Here is a 22,033-nt window from a genome sequence, read left to right as displayed (position 1 = left end):
AGCGTCAGACTCTTAATCCTAGGGTCGTGGGTTCGAGCCAGACGCTGGGCGGAACGGAATTTTGTTCCGCTGCAAGTGTAAATTACCGTTTTTCTGATTAACGAGATGTAATGGAAATAGCAACTTTAAACTTTGCCTACGTCTCTGTCAGTCGCAAGGAAGCTGTATTTGAAGGTGAAGGTGATTTTGTAGACATGTGTGAAAGACATGTTCTGATATGCAAGTGTTGTTGTTTGGAGAGCACATCGGTTACGTGTCAGATGTGTAGTCAAGCAGTAATTTGTCGCCATAGCTGCAAATATTAGCCGGTAATATGAAGTGTTGTCAGCTAAAGTCTGATGATGCAGACGACCGTAAGGACGAAGTACCCAAGAGTACCGCTACGCCGCGCCTCTTTAGCTCAGTGGTAAAGCACTGGTCTAATAAACCAGCGGTCGTAAGTTCAATCCTCACAGGAGAAAGATGAATTTTGGAAATCAGTTGCGCGTCGTGGCCGTATAGCAAACAGTACCTGTGATGACGAACAATTAGCGACAGGCGTTTTTTTAAGAATCACTCTCAGATGCAATTAAGGCGAATGGCGCAGATAAAGCATTTGCCAAAGCGGTACAGCATAAGGTGGGACGAGGCAGTCTGAATTACATTTTATAGATGTATTTCTCATATATCTCAGAGCCTCTCGCGATATTCGTCGTCGTCGTCGTCGTCGTCGTCGTCGTCGCCGCCGCTTCTGCAGAAGTAGCAAATGGCAATCGTAGCAAATGCGGCGAGGGACGCCCTGCCTTCGATTCCGAATGCACAAAGTGTGTGGTCTTGTTTCACAGTCTATATTTGGTCGGTCTCGTCAGAGGTTGAATGTAACGAATGGGTGGGAAAGAGCAAGGAGCAGCGGCTGTGTAGAACGAAAACACAAATCCTCAGGGGTGTGAGCGTTTCGAGATGAGTCGTATACATGTAAATGTTGGTCGTCAGTGACCGTGTGGCCTAATGGATAAGGCGTCGGACTTCGGATCTGAAGATTACAGGTTCGAATGCTGTCACGCTTGTGTTTTTCCAGTTCTGAAAAAGAAACATAACGTTTTAATGTAGCAATTGAGCAGTACGAAACCGTCTGAATGTTGCTGTTGACCATTTTTTGCTTGGAGATGCTCTTGAGCTTGAAACACACACAACAAGACCGGTGTTAACTAGCGAAATGGTCGGCAGAGTGCCGACACAGCGAGTTTTGACTATCACTTGCACATCTAAAACAATGTCGGAAAGTAACTCGTTCGGCTTTTGAGTCACATAAAGTATGTGCGTTAAATTTGACGCCACTAGCTCTGCATGTTGTCATGCAATTTCTTTACCTCTCAGAAATGATTATGACATAAAAGTGAAGTACGTGACGAGTGTGACGTTAGGAAAACATTAGGCATCATGGAGAGATTCTGTATGGGACCACCCAACACAAACGAGTACTGTGTGACGTGCTACCCGGCAGTTATTCACCGAGGTAGCCGGCTAGCTCAGTCGGTAGAGCGTCAGACTCTTAATCCCAGGGTCGTGGGTTCGAGCCAGACGCTGGGCGGAACGGAATTTTGTTCCGCTGCAAGTGTAAATTACCGTTTTTCTGATTAACGAGATTTAATGGAAATAGCAACTTTAAACTTTGCCTACGTCTCTGTCAGTCGCAAGGAAGCTGTATTTGAAGGTGAAGGTGATTTTGTAGACATGTGTGAAAGACATGTTCTGAAATGCAAGTGTTGTTGTTTGGAGAGCACATCGGTTACGTGTCAGATGTGTAGTCAAGCAGTAATTTGTCGCCATAGCTGCAAATATTAGCCGGTAATATGAAGTGTTGTCAGCTAAAGTCTGATGATGCAGACGACCGTAAGGACGAAGTACCCAAGAGTACCGCTAGGCCGCGCCTCTTTAGCTCAGTGGTAGAGCACTGGTCTAATAAACCAGGGGTCGTAAGTTCCATCCTCACAGGAGAAAGATGAATTTTGGAAATCAGTTGCGCGTCGTGGCCCTATAGCAAACAGTACCTGTGATGACGAACAATTAGCGACAGGCGTTTTTTTAAGAATCACTCTCAGATGCGATTAAGGCGAATGGCGCAGATAAAGCATTTGCCAAAGCGGTACAGCATAAGGTGGGACGAGGCAGTCTGAATTACATTTTATAGATGTATTTCTCACATATCTCAGAGCCTCTCGCGATATTCGTCGTCGTCGTCGTCGTCGTCGTCGTCGTCGTCGTCGTCGTCGCCGCCGCCGCTTCTGCAGAAGTAGCAAATGGCAATCGTAGCAAATGCGGCGAGGGACGCCCTGCCTTCGATTCCGAATGCACAAAGTGTGTGGTCTTGTTTCACAGTCTATATTTGGTCGGTCTCGTCAGAGGTTGAATGTAACGAATGGGTGGGAAAGAGCAAGGGGCAGCGGCTGTGTAGAACGAAAACACAAATCCTCAGGGGTGTGAGCGTTTCGAGATGAGTCGTATACATGTAAATGTTGGTCGTCAGTGACCGTGTGGCCTAATGGATAAGGCGTCGGACTTCGGATCTGAAGATTACAGGTTCGAATGCTGTCACGCTTGTGTTTTTCCAGTTCTGAAAAAGAAACATAACGTTTTAATGTAGCAATTGAGCAGTACGAAACCGTCTGAATGTTGCTGTTGACCATTTTTTGCTTGGAGATGCTCTTGAGCTTGAAACACACACAACAAGACCGGTGTTAACTAGCGAAATGGTCGGCAGAGTGCCGACACAGCGAGTTTTGACTATCACTTGCACATCTAAAACAACGTCGGAAAGTAACTCGTTCGGCTTTTGAGTCACATAAAGTATGTGCGTTAATTTTGACGCCACTAGCTCTGCATGTTGTCATGCAATTTCTTTACCTCTCAGAAATGATTATGACATAAAAGTGAAGTACGTGACGAGTGTGACGTTAGGAAAACATTAGGCATCATGGAGAGATTCTGTATGGGACCACCCAACACAAACGAGTACTGTGTGACGTGCTACCCGGCAGGTATTCACCGAGGTAGCCGGCTAGCTCAGTCGGTAGAGCGTCGGACTCTTAATCCCAGGGTCGTGGGTTCGAGCCAGACGCTGGGCGGAACGGAATTTTGTTCCGCTGCAGGTGTAAATTAGAGTTTTTCTGATTAACGAGATTTAATTTAAATAGCAACTTTAAACTTTGCCTACGTCTCTGTCAGTCGCAAGGAATCTGTATTTGAAGGTGAAGGTGATTTTGTAGACATGTGTGAAAGACATGTTCTGAAATGCAAGTGTTGTTGTTTGGAGAGCACATCGGTTACGTGTCAGATGTGTAGCCAAGCAGTAATTTGTCGCCATAGCTGCAAATATTAGCCGGTAATATGAAGTGTTGTCAGCTAAAGTCTGATGATGCAGAAGACCGTAAGGACGAAGTACCCAAGAGTACCGCTAGGCCGCGCCTCTTTAGCTCAGTGGTAGAGCACTGGTCTAATAAACCAGCGGTCGTAAGTTCCATCCTCACAGGAGAAAGATGAATTTTTAAAATCAGTTGCGCGTCGTGGCCGTATAGCAAACAGTACCTGTGATGACGAACAATTAGCGACAGGCGTTTTTTTAAGAATTACTTTCAGATGCGATTAAGGCGAATGGCGCAGATAAAGCATTTGCCAAAGCGGTACAGCATAAGGTGGGACGAGGCAGTCTGAATTACATTTTATAGATGTATTTCTCACATATCTCAGAGCCTCTCGCGATATTCGTCGTCGTCGTCGTCGTCGTCGTCGTCGCCGCCGCTTCTGCAGAAGTAGCAAATGGCAATCGTAGCAAATGCGGCGAGGGACGCCCTGCCTTCGATTCCGAATGCACAAAGTGTGTGGTCTTGTTTCACAGTCTATATTTGGTCGGTCTCGTCAGAGGTTGAATGTAACGAATGGGTGGGAAAGAGCAAGGAGCAGCGGCTGTGTAGAACGAAAACACAAATCCTCAGGGGTGTGAGCGTTTCGAGATGAGTCGTATACATGTAAATGTTGGTCGTCAGTGACCGTGTGGCCTAATGGATAAGGCGTCGCACTTCGGATCTGAAGATTACAGGTTCGAATGCTGTCATGCTTGTGTTTTTCCAGTTCTGAAAAAGAAACATAACGTTTTAATGTAGCAATTGAGCAGTACGAAACCGTCTGAATGTTGCTGTTGACCATTTTTTGCTTGGAGATGCTCTTGAGCTTGAAACACACACAACAAGACCGGTGTTAACTAGCGAAATGGTCGGCAGAGTGCCGACACAGCGAGTTTTGACTATCACTTGCACATCTAAAACAATGTCGGAAAGTAACTCGTTCGGTCTTTTGAGTCACATAAAGTATGTGCGTTAATTTTGACGCCACTAGCTCTGCATGTTGTCATGCAATTTCTTTACCTCTCAGAAATGATTATGACATAAAAGTGAAGTACGTGACGAGTGTGACGTTAGGAAAACATTAGGCATCATGGAGAGATTCTGTATGGGACCACCCAACACAAACGAGTACTGTGTGACGTGCTACCCGGCAGTTATTCACCGAGGTAGCCGGCTAGCTCAGTCGGTAGGGCGTCAGACTCTTAATCGCAGGGTCGTGGGTTCGAGCCAGACGCTGGGCGGAACGGAATTTTGTTCCGCTGCAAGTGTAAATTACCGTTTTTCTGATTAACGAGATTTAATGGAAATAGCAACTTTAAACTTTGCCTACGTCTCTGTCAGTCGCAAGGAAGCTGTATTTGAAGGTGAAGGTGATTTTGTAGACATGTGTGAAAGACATGTTCTGAAATGCAAGTGTTGTTGTTTGGAGAGCACATCGGTTACGTGTCAGATGTGTAGTCAAGCAGTAATTTGTCGCCATAGCTGCAAATATTAGCCGGTAATATGAAGTGTTGTCAGCTAAAGTCTGATGATGCAGACGACCGTAAGGACGAAGTACCCAAGAGTACCGCTAGGCCGCGCCTCTTTAGCTCAGTGGTAGAGCACTGGTCTAATAAACCAGGGGTCGTAAGTTCCATCCTCACAGGAGAAAGATGAATTTTGGAAATCAGTTGCGCGTCGTGGCCCTATAGCAAACAGTACCTGTGATGACGAACAATTAGCGACAGGCGTTTTTTTAAGAATCACTCTCAGATGCGATTAAGGCGAATGGCGCAGATAAAGCATTTGCCAAAGGGTACAGCATAAGGTGGGACGAGGCAGTCTGAATTACATTTTATAGATGTATTTCTCACATATCTCAGAGCCTCTCGCGATATTCGTCGTCGTCGTCGTCGTCGTCGTCGTCGTCGTCGTCGTCGCCGCCGCCGCTTCTGCAGAAGTAGCAAATGGCAATCGTAGCAAATGCGGCGAGGGACGCCCTGCCTTCGATTCCGAATGCACAAAGTGTGTGGTCTTGTTTCACAGTCTATATTTGGTCGGTCTCGTCAGAGGTTGAATGTAACGAATGGGTGGGAAAGAGCAAGGGGCAGCGGCTGTGTAGAACGAAAACACAAATCCTCAGGGGTGTGAGCGTTTCGAGATGAGTCGTATACATGTAAATGTTGGTCGTCAGTGACCGTGTGGCCTAATGGATAAGGCGTCGCACTTCGGATCTGAAGATTACAGGTTCGAATGCTGTCACGCTTGTGTTTTTCCAGTTCTGAAAAAGAAACATAACGTTTTAATGTAGCAATTGAGCAGTACGAAACCGTCTGAATGTTGCTGTTGACCATTTTTTGCTTGGAGATGCTCTTGAGCTTGAAACACACACAACAAGACCGGTGTTAACTAGCGAAATGGTCGGCAGAGTGCCGACACAGCGAGTTTTGACTATCACTTGCACATCTAAAACAACGTCGGAAAGTAACTCGTTCGGCTTTTGAGTCACATAAAGTATGTGCGTTAATTTTGACGCCACTAGCTCTGCATGTTGTCATGCAATTTCTTTACCTCTCAGAAATGATTATGACATAAAAGTGAAGTACGTGACGAGTGTGACGTTAGGAAAACATTAGGCATCATGGAGAGATTCTGTATGGGACCACCCAACACAAACGAGTACTGTGTGACGTGCTACCCGGCAGGTATTCACCGAGGTAGCCGGCTAGCTCAGTCGGTAGAGCGTCGGACTCTTAATCCCAGGGTCGTGGGTTCGAGCCAGACGCTGGGCGGAACGGAATTTTGTTCCGCTGCAGGTGTAAATTACCGTTTTTCTGATTAACGAGATTTAATTTAAATAGCAACTTTAAACTTTGCCTACGTCTCTGTCAGTCGCAAGGAATCTGTATTTGAAGGTGAAGGTGATTTTGTAGACATGTGTGAAAGACATGTTCTGAAATGCAAGTGTTGTTGTTTGGAGAGCACATCGGTTACGTGTCAGATGTGTAGCCAAGCAGTAATTTGTCGCCATAGCTGCAAATATTAGCCGGTAATATGAAGTGTTGTCAGCTAAAGTCTGATGATGCAGACGACCGTAAGGACGAAGTACCCAAGAGTACCGCTAGGCCGCGCCTCTTTAGCTCAGTGGTAGAGCACTGGTCTAATAAACCAGCGGTCGTAAGTTCCATCCTCACAGGAGAAAGATGAATTTTTAAAATCAGTTGCGCGTCGTGGCCGTATTGCAAACAGTACCTGTGATGACGAACAATTAGCGACAGGCGTTTTTTTAAGAATTACTTTCAGATGCGATTAAGGCGAATGGCGCAGATAAAGCATTTGCCAAAGCGGTACAGCATAAGGTGGGACGAGGCAGTCTGAATTACATTTTATAGATGTATTTCTCACATATCTCAGAGCCTCTCGCGATATTCGTCGTCGTCGTCGTCGCCGCCGCTTCTGCAGAAGTAGCAAATGGCAATCGTAGCAAATGCGGCGAGGGACGCCCTGCCTTCGATTCCGAATGCACAAAGTGTGTGGTCTTGTTTCACAGTCTATATTTGGTCGGTCTCGTCAGAGGTTGAATGTAACGAATGGGTGGGAAAGAGCAAGGAGCAGCGGCTGTGTAGAACGAAAACACAAATCCTCAGGGGTGTGAGCGTTTCGAGATGAGTCGTATACATGTGGCCTAATGGATAAGGCGTCGGACTTCGGATCTGAAGATTACAGGTTCGAATGCTGTCACGCTTGTGTTTTTCCAGTTCTGAAAAAGAAACATAACGTTTTAATGTAGCAATTGAGCAGTACGAAACCGTCTGAATGTTGCTGTTGACCATTTTTTGCTTGGAGATGCTCTTGAGCTTGAAACACACACAACAAGACCGGTGTTAACTAGCGAAATGGTCGGCAGAGTGCCGACACAGCGAGTTTTGACTATCACTTGCACATCTAAAACAATGTCGGAAAGTAACTCGTTCGGCTTTTGAGTCACATAAAGTATGTGCGTTAATTTTGACGCCACTAGCTCTGCATGTTGTCATGCAATTTCTTTACCTCTCAGAAATGATTATGACATAAAAGTGAAGTACGTGACGAGTGTGACGTTAGGAAAACATTAGGCATCATGGAGAGATTCTGTATGGGACCACCCAACACAAACGAGTACTGTGTGACGTGCTACCCGGCAGTTATTCACCGAGGTAGCCGGCTAGCTCAGTCGGTAGAGCGTCAGACTCTTAATCCCAGGGTCGTGGGTTCGAGCCAGACGCTGGGCGGAACGGAATTTTGTTCCGGTGCAAGTGTAAATTACCGTTTTTCTGATTAACGAGATTTAATGGAAATAGCAACTTTAAACTTTGCCTACGTCTCTGTCAGTCGCAAGGAAGCTGTATTTGAAGGTGAAGGTGATTTTGTAGACATGTGTGAAAGACATGTTCTGAAATGCAAGTGTTGTTGTTTGGAGAGCACATCGGTTACGTGTCAGATGTGTAGTCAAGCAGTAATTTGTCGCCATAGCTGCAAATATTAGCCGGTAATATGAAGTGTTGTCAGCTAAAGTCTGATGATGCAGACGACCGTAAGGACGAAGTACCCAAGAGTACCGCTAGGCCGCGCCTCTTTAGCTCAGTGGTAGAGCACTGGTCTAATAAACCAGGGGTCGTAAGTTCCATCCTCACAGGAGAAAGATGAATTTTGGAAATCAGTTGCGCGTCGTGGCCGTATAGCAAACAGTACCTGTGATGACGAACAATTAGCGACAGGCGTTTTTTTAAGAATCACTCTCAGATGCGATTAAGGCGAATGGCGCAGATAAAGCATTTGCCAAAGCGGTACAGCATAAGGTGGGACGAGGCAGTCTGAATTACATTTTATAGATGTATTTCTCACATATCTCAGAGCCTCTCGCGATATTCGTCGTCGTCGTCGTCGTCGTCGTCGTCGTCGTCGCCGCCGCCGCCGCCGCCGCTTCTGCAGAAGTAGCAAATGGCAATCGTAGCAAATGCGGCGAGGGACGCCCTGCCTTCGATTCCGAATGCACAAAGTGTGTGGTCTTGTTTAACAGTCTATATTTGGTCGGTCTCGTCAGAGGTTGAATGTAACGAATGGGTGGGAAAGAGCAAGGGGCAGCGGCTGTGTAGAACGAAAACACAAATCCTCAGGGGTGTGAGCGTTTCGAGATGAGTCGTATACATGTAAATGTTGGTCGTCAGTGACCGTGTGGCCTAATGGATAAGGCGTCGCACTTCGGATCTGAAGATTACAGGTTCGAATGCTGTCACGCTTGTGTTTTTCCAGTTCTGAAAAAGAAACATAACGTTTTAATGTAGCAATTGAGCAGTACGAAACCGTCTGAATGTTGCTGTTGACCATTTTTTGCTTGGAGATGCTCTTGAGCTTGAAACACACACAACAAGACCGGTGTTAACTAGCGAAATGGTCGGCAGAGTGCCGACACAGCGAGTTTTGACTATCACTTGCACATCTAAAACAACGTCGGAAAGTAACTCGTTCGGCTTTTGAGTCACATAAAGTATGTGCGTTAATTTTGACGCCACTAGCTCTGCATGTTGTCATGCAATTTCGTTACCTCTCAGAAATGATTATGACATAAAAGTGAAGTACGTGACGAGTGTGACGTTAGGAAAACATTAGGCATCATGGAGAGATTCTGTATGGGACCACCCAACACAAACGAGTACTGTGTGACGTGCTACCCGGCAGGTATTCACCGAGGTAGCCGGCTAGCTCAGTCGGTAGAGCGTCGGACTCTTAATCCCAGGGTCGTGGGTTCGAGCCAGACGCTGGGCGGAACGGAATTTTGTTCCGCTGCAGGTGTAAATTACCGTTTTTCTGATTAACGAGATTTAATTTAAATAGCAACTTTAAACTTTGCCTACGTCTCTGTCAGTCGCAAGGAATCTGTATTTGAAGGTGAAGGTGATTTTGTAGACATGTGTGAAAGACATGTTCTGAAATGCAAGTGTTGTTGTTTGGAGAGCACATCGGTTACGTGTCAGATGTGTAGTCAAGCAGTAATTTGTCGCCATAGCTGCAAATATTAGCCGGTAATATGAAGTGTTGTCAGCTAAAGTCTGATGATGCAGACGACCGTAAGGACGAAGTACCCAAGAGTACCGCTAGGCCGCGCCTCTTTAGCTCAGTGGTAGAGCACTGGTCTAATAAACCAGGGGTCGTAAGTTCCATCCTCACAGGAGAAAGATGAATTTTGGAAATCAGTTGCGCGTCGTGGCCCTATAGCAAACAGTACCTGTGATGACGAACAATTAGCGACAGGCGTTTTTTTAAGAATCACTCTCAGATGCGATTAAGGCGAATGGCGCAGATAAAGCATTTGCCAAAGCGGTACAGCATAAGGTGGGACGAGGCAGTCTGAATTACATTTTATAGATGTATTTCTCACATATCTCAGAGCCTCTCGCGATATTCGTCGTCGTCGTCGTCGTCGTCGTCGTCGTCGTCGTCGTCGTCGTCGTCGTCGCCGCCGCCGCTTCTGCAGAAGTAGCAAATGGCAATCGTAGCAAATGCGGCGAGGGACGCCCTGCCTTCGATTCCGAATGCACAAAGTGTGTGGTCTTGTTTCACAGTCTATATTTGGTCGGTCTCGTCAGAGGTTGAATGTAACGAATGGGTGGGAAAGAGCAAGGGGCAGCGGCTGTGTAGAACGAAAACACAAATCCTCAGGGGTGTGAGCGTTTCGAGATGAGTCGTATACATGTAAATGTTGGTCGTCAGTGACCGTGTGGCCTAATGGATAAGGCGTCGGACTTCGGATCTGAAGATTACAGGTTCGAATGCTGTCACGCTTGTGTTTTTCCAGTTCTGAAAAAGAAACATAACGTTTTAATGTAGCAATTGAGCAGTACGAAACCGTCTGAATGTTGCTGTTGACCATTTTTTGCTTGGAGATGCTCTTGAGCTTGAAACACACACAACAAGACCGGTGTTAACTAGCGAAATGGTCGGCAGAGTGCCGACACAGCGAGTTTTGACTATCACTTGCACATCTAAAACAACGTCGGAAAGTAACTCGTTCGGCTTTTGAGTCACATAAAGTATGTGCGTTAATTTTGACGCCACTAGCTCTGCATGTTGTCATGCAATTTCTTTACCTCTCAGAAATGATTATGACATAAAAGTGAAGTACGTGACGAGTGTGACGTTAGGAAAACATTAGGCATCATGGAGAGATTCTGTATGGGACCACCCAACACAAACGAGTACTGTGTGACGTGCTACCCGGCAGGTATTCACCGAGGTAGCCGGCTAGCTCAGTCGGTAGAGCGTCGGACTCTTAATCCCAGGGTCGTGGGTTCGAGCCAGACGCTGGGCGGAACGGAATTTTGTTCCGCTGCAGGTGTAAATTAGAGTTTTTCTGATTAACGAGATTTAATTTAAATAGCAACTTTAAACTTTGCCTACGTCTCTGTCAGTCGCAAGGAATCTGTATTTGAAGGTGAAGGTGATTTTGTAGACATGTGTGAAAGACATGTTCTGAAATGCAAGTGTTGTTGTTTGGAGAGCACATCGGTTACGTGTCAGATGTGTAGCCAAGCAGTAATTTGTCGCCATAGCTGCAAATATTAGCCGGTAATATGAAGTGTTGTCAGCTAAAGTCTGATGATGCAGAAGACCGTAAGGACGAAGTACCCAAGAGTACCGCTAGGCCGCGCCTCTTTAGCTCAGTGGTAGAGCACTGGTCTAATAAACCAGCGGTCGTAAGTTCCATCCTCACAGGAGAAAGATGAATTTTTAAAATCAGTTGCGCGTCGTGGCCGTATAGCAAACAGTACCTGTGATGACGAACAATTAGCGACAGGCGTTTTTTTAAGAATTACTTTCAGATGCGATTAAGGCGAATGGCGCAGATAAAGCATTTGCCAAAGCGGTACAGCATAAGGTGGGACGAGGCAGTCTGAATTACATTTTATAGATGTATTTCTCACATATCTCAGAGCCTCTCGCGATATTCGTCGTCGTCGTCGTCGTCGTCGTCGTCGCCGCCGCTTCTGCAGAAGTAGCAAATGGCAATCGTAGCAAATGCGGCGAGGGACGCCCTGCCTTCGATTCCGAATGCACAAAGTGTGTGGTCTTGTTTCACAGTCTATATTTGGTCGGTCTCGTCAGAGGTTGAATGTAACGAATGGGTGGGAAAGAGCAAGGAGCAGCGGCTGTGTAGAACGAAAACACAAATCCTCAGGGGTGTGAGCGTTTCGAGATGAGTCGTATACATGTAAATGTTGGTCGTCAGTGACCGTGTGGCCTAATGGATAAGGCGTCGCACTTCGGATCTGAAGATTACAGGTTCGAATGCTGTCATGCTTGTGTTTTTCCAGTTCTGAAAAAGAAACATAACGTTTTAATGTAGCAATTGAGCAGTACGAAACCGTCTGAATGTTGCTGTTGACCATTTTTTGCTTGGAGATGCTCTTGAGCTTGAAACACACACAACAAGACCGGTGTTAACTAGCGAAATGGTCGGCAGAGTGCCGACACAGCGAGTTTTGACTATCACTTGCACATCTAAAACAATGTCGGAAAGTAACTCGTTCGGCTTTTGAGTCACATAAAGTATGTGCGTTAATTTTGACGCCACTAGCTCTGCATGTTGTCATGCAATTTCTTTACCTCTCAGAAATGATTATGACATAAAAGTGAAGTACGTGACGAGTGTGACGTTAGGAAAACATTAGGCATCATGGAGAGATTCTGTATGGGACCACCCAACACAAACGAGTACTGTGTGACGTGCTACCCGGCAGTTATTCACCGAGGTAGCCGGCTAGCTCAGTCGGTAGGGCGTCAGACTCTTAATCGCAGGGTCGTGGGTTCGAGCCAGACGCTGGGCGGAACGGAATTTTGTTCCGCTGCAAGTGTAAATTACCGTTTTTCTGATTAACGAGATTTAATGGAAATAGCAACTTTAAACTTTGCCTACGTCTCTGTCAGTCGCAAGGAAGCTGTATTTGAAGGTGAAGGTGATTTTGTAGACATGTGTGAAAGACATGTTCTGAAATGCAAGTGTTGTTGTTTGGAGAGCACATCGGTTACGTGTCAGATGTGTAGTCAAGCAGTAATTTGTCGCCATAGCTGCAAATATTAGCCGGTAATATGAAGTGTTGTCAGCTAAAGTCTGATGATGCAGACGACCGTAAGGACGAAGTACCCAAGAGTACCGCTAGGCCGCGCCTCTTTAGCTCAGTGGTAGAGCACTGGTTTAATAAACCAGCGGTCGTAAGTTCCATCCTCACAGGTGAAAGATGAATTTTGGAAATCAGTTGCGCGTCGTGGCCGTATAGCAAACAGTACCTGTGATGACGAACAATTAGCGACAGGCGTTTTTTTAAGAATCACTCTCAGATGCGATTAAGGCGAATGGCGCAGATAAAGCATTTGCCAAAGCGGTACAGCATAAGGTGGGACGAGGCAGTCTGAATTACATTTTATAGATGTATTTCTCACATATCTCAGAGCCTCTCGCGATATTCGTCGTCGTCGTCGTCGTCGTCGTCGTCGCCGCCGCCGCCGCTTCTGCAGAAGTAGCAAATGGCAATCGTAGCAAATGCGGCGAGGGACGCCCTGCCTTCGATTCCGAATGCACAAAGTGTGTGGTCTTGTTTCACAGTCTATATTTGGTCGGTCTCGTCAGAGGTTGAATGTAACGAATGGGTGGGAAAGAGCAAGGGGCAGCGGCTGTGTAGAACGAAAACACAAATCCTCAGGGGTGTGAGCGTTTCGAGATGAGTCGTATACATGTAAATGTTGGTCGTCAGTGACCGTGTGGCCTAATGGATAAGGCGTCGGACTTCGGATCTGAAGATTACAGGTTCGAATGCTGTCACGCTTGTGTTTTTCCAGTTCTGAAAAAGAAACATAACGTTTTAATGTAGCAATTGAGCAGTACGAAACCGTCTGAATGTTGCTGTTGACCATTTTTTGCTTGGAGATGCTCTTGAGCTTGAAACACACACAACAAGACCGGTGTTAACTAGCGAAATGGTCGGCAGAGTGCCGACACAGCGAGTTTTGACTATCACTTGCACATCTAAAACAACGTCGGAAAGTAACTCGTTCGGCTTTTGAGTCACATAAAGTATGTGCGTTAATTTTGACGCCACTAGCTCTGCATGTTGTCATGCAATTTCTTTACCTCTCAGAAATGATTATGACATAAAAGTGAAGTACGTGACGAGTGTGACGTTAGGAAAACATTAGGCATCATGGAGAGATTCTGTATGGGACCACCCAACACAAACGAGTACTGTGTGACGTGCTACCCGGCAGGTATTCACCGAGGTAGCCGGCTAGCTCAGTCGGTAGAGCGTCGGACTCTTAATCCCAGGGTCGTGGGTTCGAGCCAGACGCTGGGCGGAACGGAATTTTGTTCCGCTGCAGGTGTAAATTAGAGTTTTTCTGATTAACGAGATTTAATTTAAATAGCAACTTTAAACTTTGCCTACGTCTCTGTCAGTCGCAAGGAATCTGTATTTGAAGGTGAAGGTGATTTTGTAGACATGTGTGAAAGACATGTTCTGAAATGCAAGTGTTGTTGTTTGGAGAGCACATCGGTTACGTGTCAGATGTGTAGCCAAGCAGTAATTTGTCGCCATAGCTGCAAATATTAGCCGGTAATATGAAGTGTTGTCAGCTAAAGTCTGATGATGCAGAAGACCGTAAGGACGAAGTACCCAAGAGTACCGCTAGGCCGCGCCTCTTTAGCTCAGTGGTAGAGCACTGGTCTAATAAACCAGCGGTCGTAAGTTCCATCCTCACAGGAGAAAGATGAATTTTTAAAATCAGTTGCGCGTCGTGGCCGTATAGCAAACAGTACCTGTGATGACGAACAATTAGCGACAGGCGTTTTTTTAAGAATTACTTTCAGATGCGATTAAGGCGAATGGCGCAGATAAAGCATTTGCCAAAGCGGTACAGCATAAGGTGGGACGAGGCAGTCTGAATTACATTTTATAGATGTATTTCTCACATATCTCAGAGCCTCTCGCGATATTCGTCGTCGTCGTCGTCGTCGTCGTCGTCGCCGCCGCTTCTGCAGAAGTAGCAAATGGCAATCGTAGCAAATGCGGCGAGGGACGCCCTGCCTTCGATTCCGAATGCACAAAGTGTGTGGTCTTGTTTCACAGTCTATATTTGGTCGGTCTCGTCAGAGGTTGAATGTAACGAATGGGTGGGAAAGAGCAAGGAGCAGCGGCTGTGTAGAACGAAAACACAAATCCTCAGGGGTGTGAGCGTTTCGAGATGAGTCGTATACATGTAAATGTTGGTCGTCAGTGACCGTGTGGCCTAATGGATAAGGCGTCGCACTTCGGATCTGAAGATTACAGGTTCGAATGCTGTCATGCTTGTGTTTTTCCAGTTCTGAAAAAGAAACATAACGTTTTAATGTAGCAATTGAGCAGTACGAAACCGTCTGAATGTTGCTGTTGACCATTTTTTGCTTGGAGATGCTCTTGAGCTTGAAACACACACAACAAGACCGGTGTTAACTAGCGAAATGGTCGGCAGAGTGCCGACACAGCGAGTTTTGACTATCACTTGCACATCTAAAACAATGTCGGAAAGTAACTCGTTCGGCTTTTGAGTCACATAAAGTATGTGCGTTAATTTTGACGCCACTAGCTCTGCATGTTGTCATGCAATTTCTTTACCTCTCAGAAATGATTATGACATAAAAGTGAAGTACGTGACGAGTGTGACGTTAGGAAAACATTAGGCATCATGGAGAGATTCTGTATGGGACCACCCAACACAAACGAGTACTGTGTGACGTGCTACCCGGCAGTTATTCACCGAGGTAGCCGGCTAGCTCAGTCGGTAGGGCGTCAGACTCTTAATCGCAGGGTCGTGGGTTCGAGCCAGACGCTGGGCGGAACGGAATTTTGTTCCGCTGCAAGTGTAAATTACCGTTTTTCTGATTAACGAGATTTAATGGAAATAGCAACTTTAAACTTTGCCTACGTCTCTGTCAGTCGCAAGGAAGCTGTATTTGAAGGTGAAGGTGATTTTGTAGACATGTGTGAAAGACATGTTCTGAAATGCAAGTGTTGTTGTTTGGAGAGCACATCGGTTACGTGTCAGATGTGTAGTCAAGCAGTAATTTGTCGCCATAGCTGCAAATATTAGCCGGTAATATGAAGTGTTGTCAGCTAAAGTCTGATGATGCAGACGACCGTAAGGACGAAGTACCCAAGAGTACCGCTAGGCCGCGCCTCTTTAGCTCAGTGGTAGAGCACTGGTCTAATAAACCAGGGGTCGTAAGTTCCATCCTCACAGGAGAAAGATGAATTTTGGAAATCAGTTGCGCGTCGTGGCCCTATAGCAAACAGTACCTGTGATGACGAACAATTAGCGACAGGCGTTTTTTTAAGAATCACTCTCAGATGCGATTAAGGCGAATGGCGCAGATAAAGCATTTGCCAAAGGGTACAGCATAAGGTGGGACGAGGCAGTCTGAATTACATTTTATAGATGTATTTCTCACATATCTCAGAGCCTCTCGCGATATTCGTCGTCGTCGTCGTCGTCGTCGTCGTCGTCGTCGTCGTCGCCGCCGCCGCTTCTGCAGAAGTAGCAAATGGCAATCGTAGCAAATGCGGCGAGGGACGCCCTGCCTTCGATTCCGAATGCACAAAGTGTGTGGTCTTGTTTCACAGTCTATATTTGGTCGGTCTCGTCAGAGGTTGAATGTAACGAATGGGTGGGAAAGAGCAAGGGGCAGCGGCTGTGTAGAACGAAAACACAAATCCTCAGGGGTGTGAGCGTTTCGAGATGAGTCGTATACATGTAAATGTTGGTCGTCAGTGACCGTGTGGCCTAATGGATAAGGCGTCGCACTTCGGATCTGAAGATTACAGGTTCGAATGCTGTCACGCTTGTGTTTTTCCAGTTCTGAAAAAGAAACATAACGTTTTAATGTAGCAATTGAGCAGTACGAAACCGTCTGAATGTTGCTGTTGACCATTTTTTGCTTGGAGATGCTCTTGAGCTTGAAACACACACAACAAGACCGGTGTTAACTAGCGAAATGGTCGGCAGAGTGCCGACACAGCGAGTTTTGACTATCACTTGCACATCTAAAACAACGTCGGAAAGTAACTCGTTCGGCTTTTGAGTCACATAAAGTATGTGCGTTAATTTTGACGCCACTAGCTCTGCATGTTGTCATGCAATTTCTTTACCTCTCAGAAATGATTATGACATAAAAGTGAAGTACGTGACGAGTGTGACGTTAGGAAAACATTAGGCATCATGGAGAGATTCTGTATGGGACCACCCAACACAAACGAGTACTGTGTGACGTGCTACCCGGCAGGTATTCACCGAGGTAGCCGGCTAGCTCAGTCGGTAGAGCGTCGGACTCTTAATCCCAGGGTCGTGGGTTCGAGCCAGACGCTGGGCGGAACGGAATTTTGTTCCGCTGCAGGTGTAAATTACCGTTTTTCTGATTAACGAGATTTAATTTAAATAGCAACTTTAAACTTTGCCTACGTCTCTGTCAGTCGCAAGGAATCTGTATTTGAAGGTGAAGGTGATTTTGTAGACATGTGTGAAAGACATGTTCTGAAATGCAAGTGTTGTTGTTTGGAGAGCACATCGGTTACGTGTCAGATGTGTAGCCAAGCAGTAATTTGTCGCCATAGCTGCAAATATTAGCCGGTAATATGAAGTGTTGTCAGCTAAAGTCTGATGATGCAGACGACCGTAAGGACGAAGTACCCAAGAGTACCGCTAGGCCGCGCCTCTTTAGCTCAGTGGTAGAGCACTGGTCTAATAAACCAGCGGTCGTAAGTTCCATCCTCACAGGAGAAAGATGAATTTTTAAAATCAGTTGCGCGTCGTGGCCGTATAGCAAACAGTACCTGTGATGACGAACAATTAGCGACAGGCGTTTTTTTAAGAATTACTTTCAGATGCGATTAAGGCGAATGGCGCAGATAAAGCATTTGCCAAAGCGGTACAGCATAAGGTGGGACGAGGCAGTCTGAATTACATTTTATAGATGTATTTCTCACATATCTCAGAGCCTCTCGCGATATTCGTCGTCGTCGTCGTCGCCGCCGCTTCTGCAGAAGTAGCAAATGGCAATCGTAGCAAATGCGGCGAGGGACGCCCTGCCTTCGATTCCGAATGCACAAAGTGTGTGGTCTTGTTTCACAGTCTATATTTGGTCGGTCTCGTCAGAGGTTGAATGTAACGAATGGGTGGGAAAGAGCAAGGAGCAGCGGCTGTGTAGAACGAAAACACAAATCCTCAGGGGTGTGAGCGTTTCGAGATGAGTCGTATACATGTGGCCTAATGGATAAGGCGTCGGACTTCGGATCTGAAGATTACAGGTTCGAATGCTGTCACGCTTGTGTTTTTCCAGTTCTGAAAAAGAAACATAACGTTTTAATGTAGCAATTGAGCAGTACGAAACCGTCTGAATGTTGCTGTTGACCATTTTTTGCTTGGAGATGCTCTTGAGCTTGAAACACACACAACAAGACCGGTGTTAACTAGCGAAATGGTCGGCAGAGTGCCGACACAGCGAGTTTTGACTATCACTTGCACATCTAAAACAATGTCGGAAAGTAACTCGTTCGGCTTTTGAGTCACATAAAGTATGTGCGTTAATTTTGACGCCACTAGCTCTGCATGTTGTCATGCAATTTCTTTACCTCTCAGAAATGATTATGACATAAAAGTGAAGTACGTGACGAGTGTGACGTTAGGAAAACATTAGGCATCATGGAGAGATTCTGTATGGGACCACCCAACACAAACGAGTACTGTGTGACGTGCTACCCGGCAGTTATTCACCGAGGTAGCCGGCTAGCTCAGTCGGTAGAGCGTCAGACTCTTAATCCCAGGGTCGTGGGTTCGAGCCAGACGCTGGGCGGAACGGAATTTTGTTCCGGTGCAAGTGTAAATTACCGTTTTTCTGATTAACGAGATTTAATGGAAATAGCAACTTTAAACTTTGCCTACGTCTCTGTCAGTCGCAAGGAAGCTGTATTTGAAGGTGAAGGTGATTTTGTAGACATGTGTGAAAGACATGTTCTGAAATGCAAGTGTTGTTGTTTGGAGAGCACATCGGTTACGTGTCAGATGTGTAGTCAAGCAGTAATTTGTCGCCATAGCTGCAAATATTAGCCGGTAATATGAAGTGTTGTCAGCTAAAGTCTGATGATGCAGACGACCGTAAGGACGAAGTACCCAAGAGTACCGCTAGGCCGCGCCTCTTTAGCTCAGTGGTAGAGCACTGGTCTAATAAACCAGGGGTCGTAAGTTCCATCCTCACAGGAGAAAGATGAATTTTGGAAATCAGTTGCGCGTCGTGGCCGTATAGCAAACAGTACCTGTGATGACGAACAATTAGCGACAGGCGTTTTTTTAAGAATCACTCTCAGATGCGATTAAGGCGAATGGCGCAGATAAAGCATTTGCCAAAGCGGTACAGCATAAGGTGGGACGAGGCAGTCTGAATTACATTTTATAGATGTATTTCTCACATATCTCAGAGCCTCTCGCGATATTCGTCGTCGTCGTCGTCGTCGTCGTCGTCGTCGTCGCCGCCGCCGCCGCCGCCGCTTCTGCAGAAGTAGCAAATGGCAATCGTAGCAAATGCGGCGAGGGACGCCCTGCCTTCGATTCCGAATGCACAAAGTGTGTGGTCTTGTTTAACAGTCTATATTTGGTCGGTCTCGTCAGAGGTTGAATGTAACGAATGGGTGGGAAAGAGCAAGGGGCAGCGGCTGTGTAGAACGAAAACACAAATCCTCAGGGGTGTGAGCGTTTCGAGATGAGTCGTATACATGTAAATGTTGGTCGTCAGTGACCGTGTGGCCTAATGGATAAGGCGTCGCACTTCGGATCTGAAGATTACAGGTTCGAATGCTGTCACGCTTGTGTTTTTCCAGTTCTGAAAAAGAAACATAACGTTTTAATGTAGCAATTGAGCAGTACGAAACCGTCTGAATGTTGCTGTTGACCATTTTTTGCTTGGAGATGCTCTTGAGCTTGAAACACACACAACAAGACCGGTGTTAACTAGCGAAATGGTCGGCAGAGTGCCGACACAGCGAGTTTTGACTATCACTTGCACATCTAAAACAACGTCGGAAAGTAACTCGTTCGGCTTTTGAGTCACATAAAGTATGTGCGTTAATTTTGACGCCACTAGCTCTGCATGTTGTCATGCAATTTCGTTACCTCTCAGAAATGATTATGACATAAAAGTGAAGTACGTGACGAGTGTGACGTTAGGAAAACATTAGGCATCATGGAGAGATTCTGTATGGGACCACCCAACACAAACGAGTACTGTGTGACGTGCTACCCGGCAGGTATTCACCGAGGTAGCCGGCTAGCTCAGTCGGTAGAGCGTCGGACTCTTAATCCCAGGGTCGTGGGTTCGAGCCAGACGCTGGGCGGAACGGAATTTTGTTCCGCTGCAGGTGTAAATTACCGTTTTTCTGATTAACGAGATTTAATTTAAATAGCAACTTTAAACTTTGCCTACGTCTCTGTCAGTCGCAAGGAATCTGTATTTGAAGGTGAAGGTGATTTTGTAGACATGTGTGAAAGACATGTTCTGAAATGCAAGTGTTGTTGTTTGGAGAGCAAATCGGTTACGTGTCAGATGTGTAGCCAAGCAGTAATTTGTCGCCATAGCTGCAAATATTAGCCGGTAATATGAAGTGTTGTCAGCTAAAGTCTGATGATGCAGACGACCGTAAGGACGAAGTACCCAAGAGTACCGCTAGGCCGCGCCTCTTTAGCTCAGTGGTAGAGCACTGGTCTAATAAACCAGCGGTCGTAAGTTCCATCCTCACAGGAGAAAGATGAATTTTTAAAATCAGTTGCGCGTCGTGGCCGTATAGCAAACAGTACCTGTGATGACGAACAATTAGCGACAGGCGTTTTTTTAAGAATTACTTTCAGATGCGATTAAGGCGAATGGCGCAGATAAAGCATTTGCCAAAGCGGTACAGCATAAGGTGGGACGAGGCAGTCTGAATTACATTTTATAGATGTATTTCTCACATATCTCAGAGCCTCTCGCGATATTCGTCGTCGTCGTCGTCGTCGTCGCCGCCGCCGCCGCTTCTGCAGAAGTAGCAAATGGCAATCGTAGCAAATGCGGCGAGGGTCGCCCTGCCTTCGATTCCGAATGCACAAAGTGTGTGGTCTTGTTTCTCAGTCTATATTTGGTCGGTCTCGTCAGAGGTTGAATGTAACGAATGGGTGGGAAAGAGCAAGGGGCAGCTGCTGTGTAGAACGAAAACACAAATCTTCAGGGGTGTGAGCGTTTCGAGATGAGTCGTATACATGTAAATGTTGGTCGTCAGTGACCGTGTGGCCTAATGGACATTCTGGCTTTAGCCGTCGCCGCGGTCGGACGTGCTTGTTGTTTACTCCGCGTACGTTAGCGCTATCGCCGGTGTTTGGTGTTTACGTGAAGTTAGCTGTATATTTTCGCTGTTATTTTTTGAGTGGTGTCTCTGATAAGTGTTTTTATAGTGCTTTCGTCCGTTCCACGTCTCGTGCTTCGCCGCAATTTCGGTTGTTGCCGGAATTTCGTCGGAACCGACGACCATGTCTGACACCGTCAGGAAGAATACTTTAGTCTTCTCGTTCGAGAAAGAAACACGGCCGGTCCAACCCACTGCGCTGGAAATCCACGATTGGCTGACTGAGGTAATCGGTATAAATTCTGACTCTGTTCATACCACGCAATTAGATGCTGAAAAATACTGTGTTTTTGTTAAATTTCTGAACTCAGTGACAGTGAATAAGTTGCTTGCAAAATGGGGTAATTCCGTCGAATTTGTTCATCGAGACGGTTCAAAAAGTAATGTCTCTGTACGAAAAGCTGATATCATGTACACCAATGTCAGGATTTTGAATGTTCCAATTGAAATTGATAATCAGTTGATCAAGGACGCTCTATCTAAATATGGCGAAGTTAAATCTATCTATAACGAAAGATGGTCGAAGCTATACAAGATACAGTGTTTTAATGGCATTAGATCCGTTGAAATGGAGGTGAAAGCCAACATTCCGTCCCATATATCCGTTGCAGGCCATAAAGCACATGTTGTGTATTCTGGTCAGGAGCGCACGTGCAATATTTGCAATGAGACAGGTCATTTCCGACAAGATTGTCTGCGCCGTGTTTTTGTTCTTCGGAACAATCTAACACAGCGTCAAAAACTGACCCTCAGCGATGTCTTACCAAATAGCACTTCCCTTCTTTCGGTTAACGACAGTGGTGCATGTACTTCTGCAGTGCCCGCCATAACTACTACGGAGTTCCCTCCCCTGAGCGTCATTACATCACACCCTTCTGTTCCCGATTGCGATCTCCAGAATAAGAAGCGACCGTTGGAAATGACCGATGACGGCTCGGACGGCGAGTCCGCCCGTAATTCGCCTTCCACCCGCAAGCAGAAGCAGTGTAATGCGGATGTGCTCGAGGAAACAAACAGTACATGTATTGACGTGACGACAGCCGCTAAGGCAACCCGGCCGCTGTCGGCGGCTGAACAGGTACAAACGGTCCACGGAGGGGACGCAGTAACGATTGTCGCGGAGACGGAAGAGGCGCACTCCGAAGCACAAGAGGTGACGGAGCGGAACCCAACTCAAGAATTTACAGA

At 46.2% G+C, this 22,033-nt stretch overlaps 1 non-coding gene across 1 annotated transcript; it reads left to right on the top strand.

Annotated features, from left to right (window-relative positions):
- The first annotated feature begins 389 nt into the window (after nt 1–389).
- Nucleotides 390–461, top strand: Trnai-aau (transfer RNA isoleucine (anticodon AAU)). Its single transcript has one exon. It is a non-coding gene; the product is annotated as a tRNA-Ile (tRNA).
- The last annotated feature ends 21,572 nt before the right edge of the window (nt 462–22,033 follow it).

The sequence above is a fragment of the Schistocerca gregaria genome, unplaced genomic scaffold (genome assembly GCF_023897955.1).
Source record: "Schistocerca gregaria isolate iqSchGreg1 unplaced genomic scaffold, iqSchGreg1.2 ptg000470l, whole genome shotgun sequence".
Classification (NCBI taxonomy): Eukaryota; Metazoa; Arthropoda; class Insecta; order Orthoptera; family Acrididae; genus Schistocerca; species Schistocerca gregaria.
The sequence above is the reverse complement of the archived record's forward strand: the minus strand, read 5'-3'. Positions and strand labels throughout refer to the sequence as shown.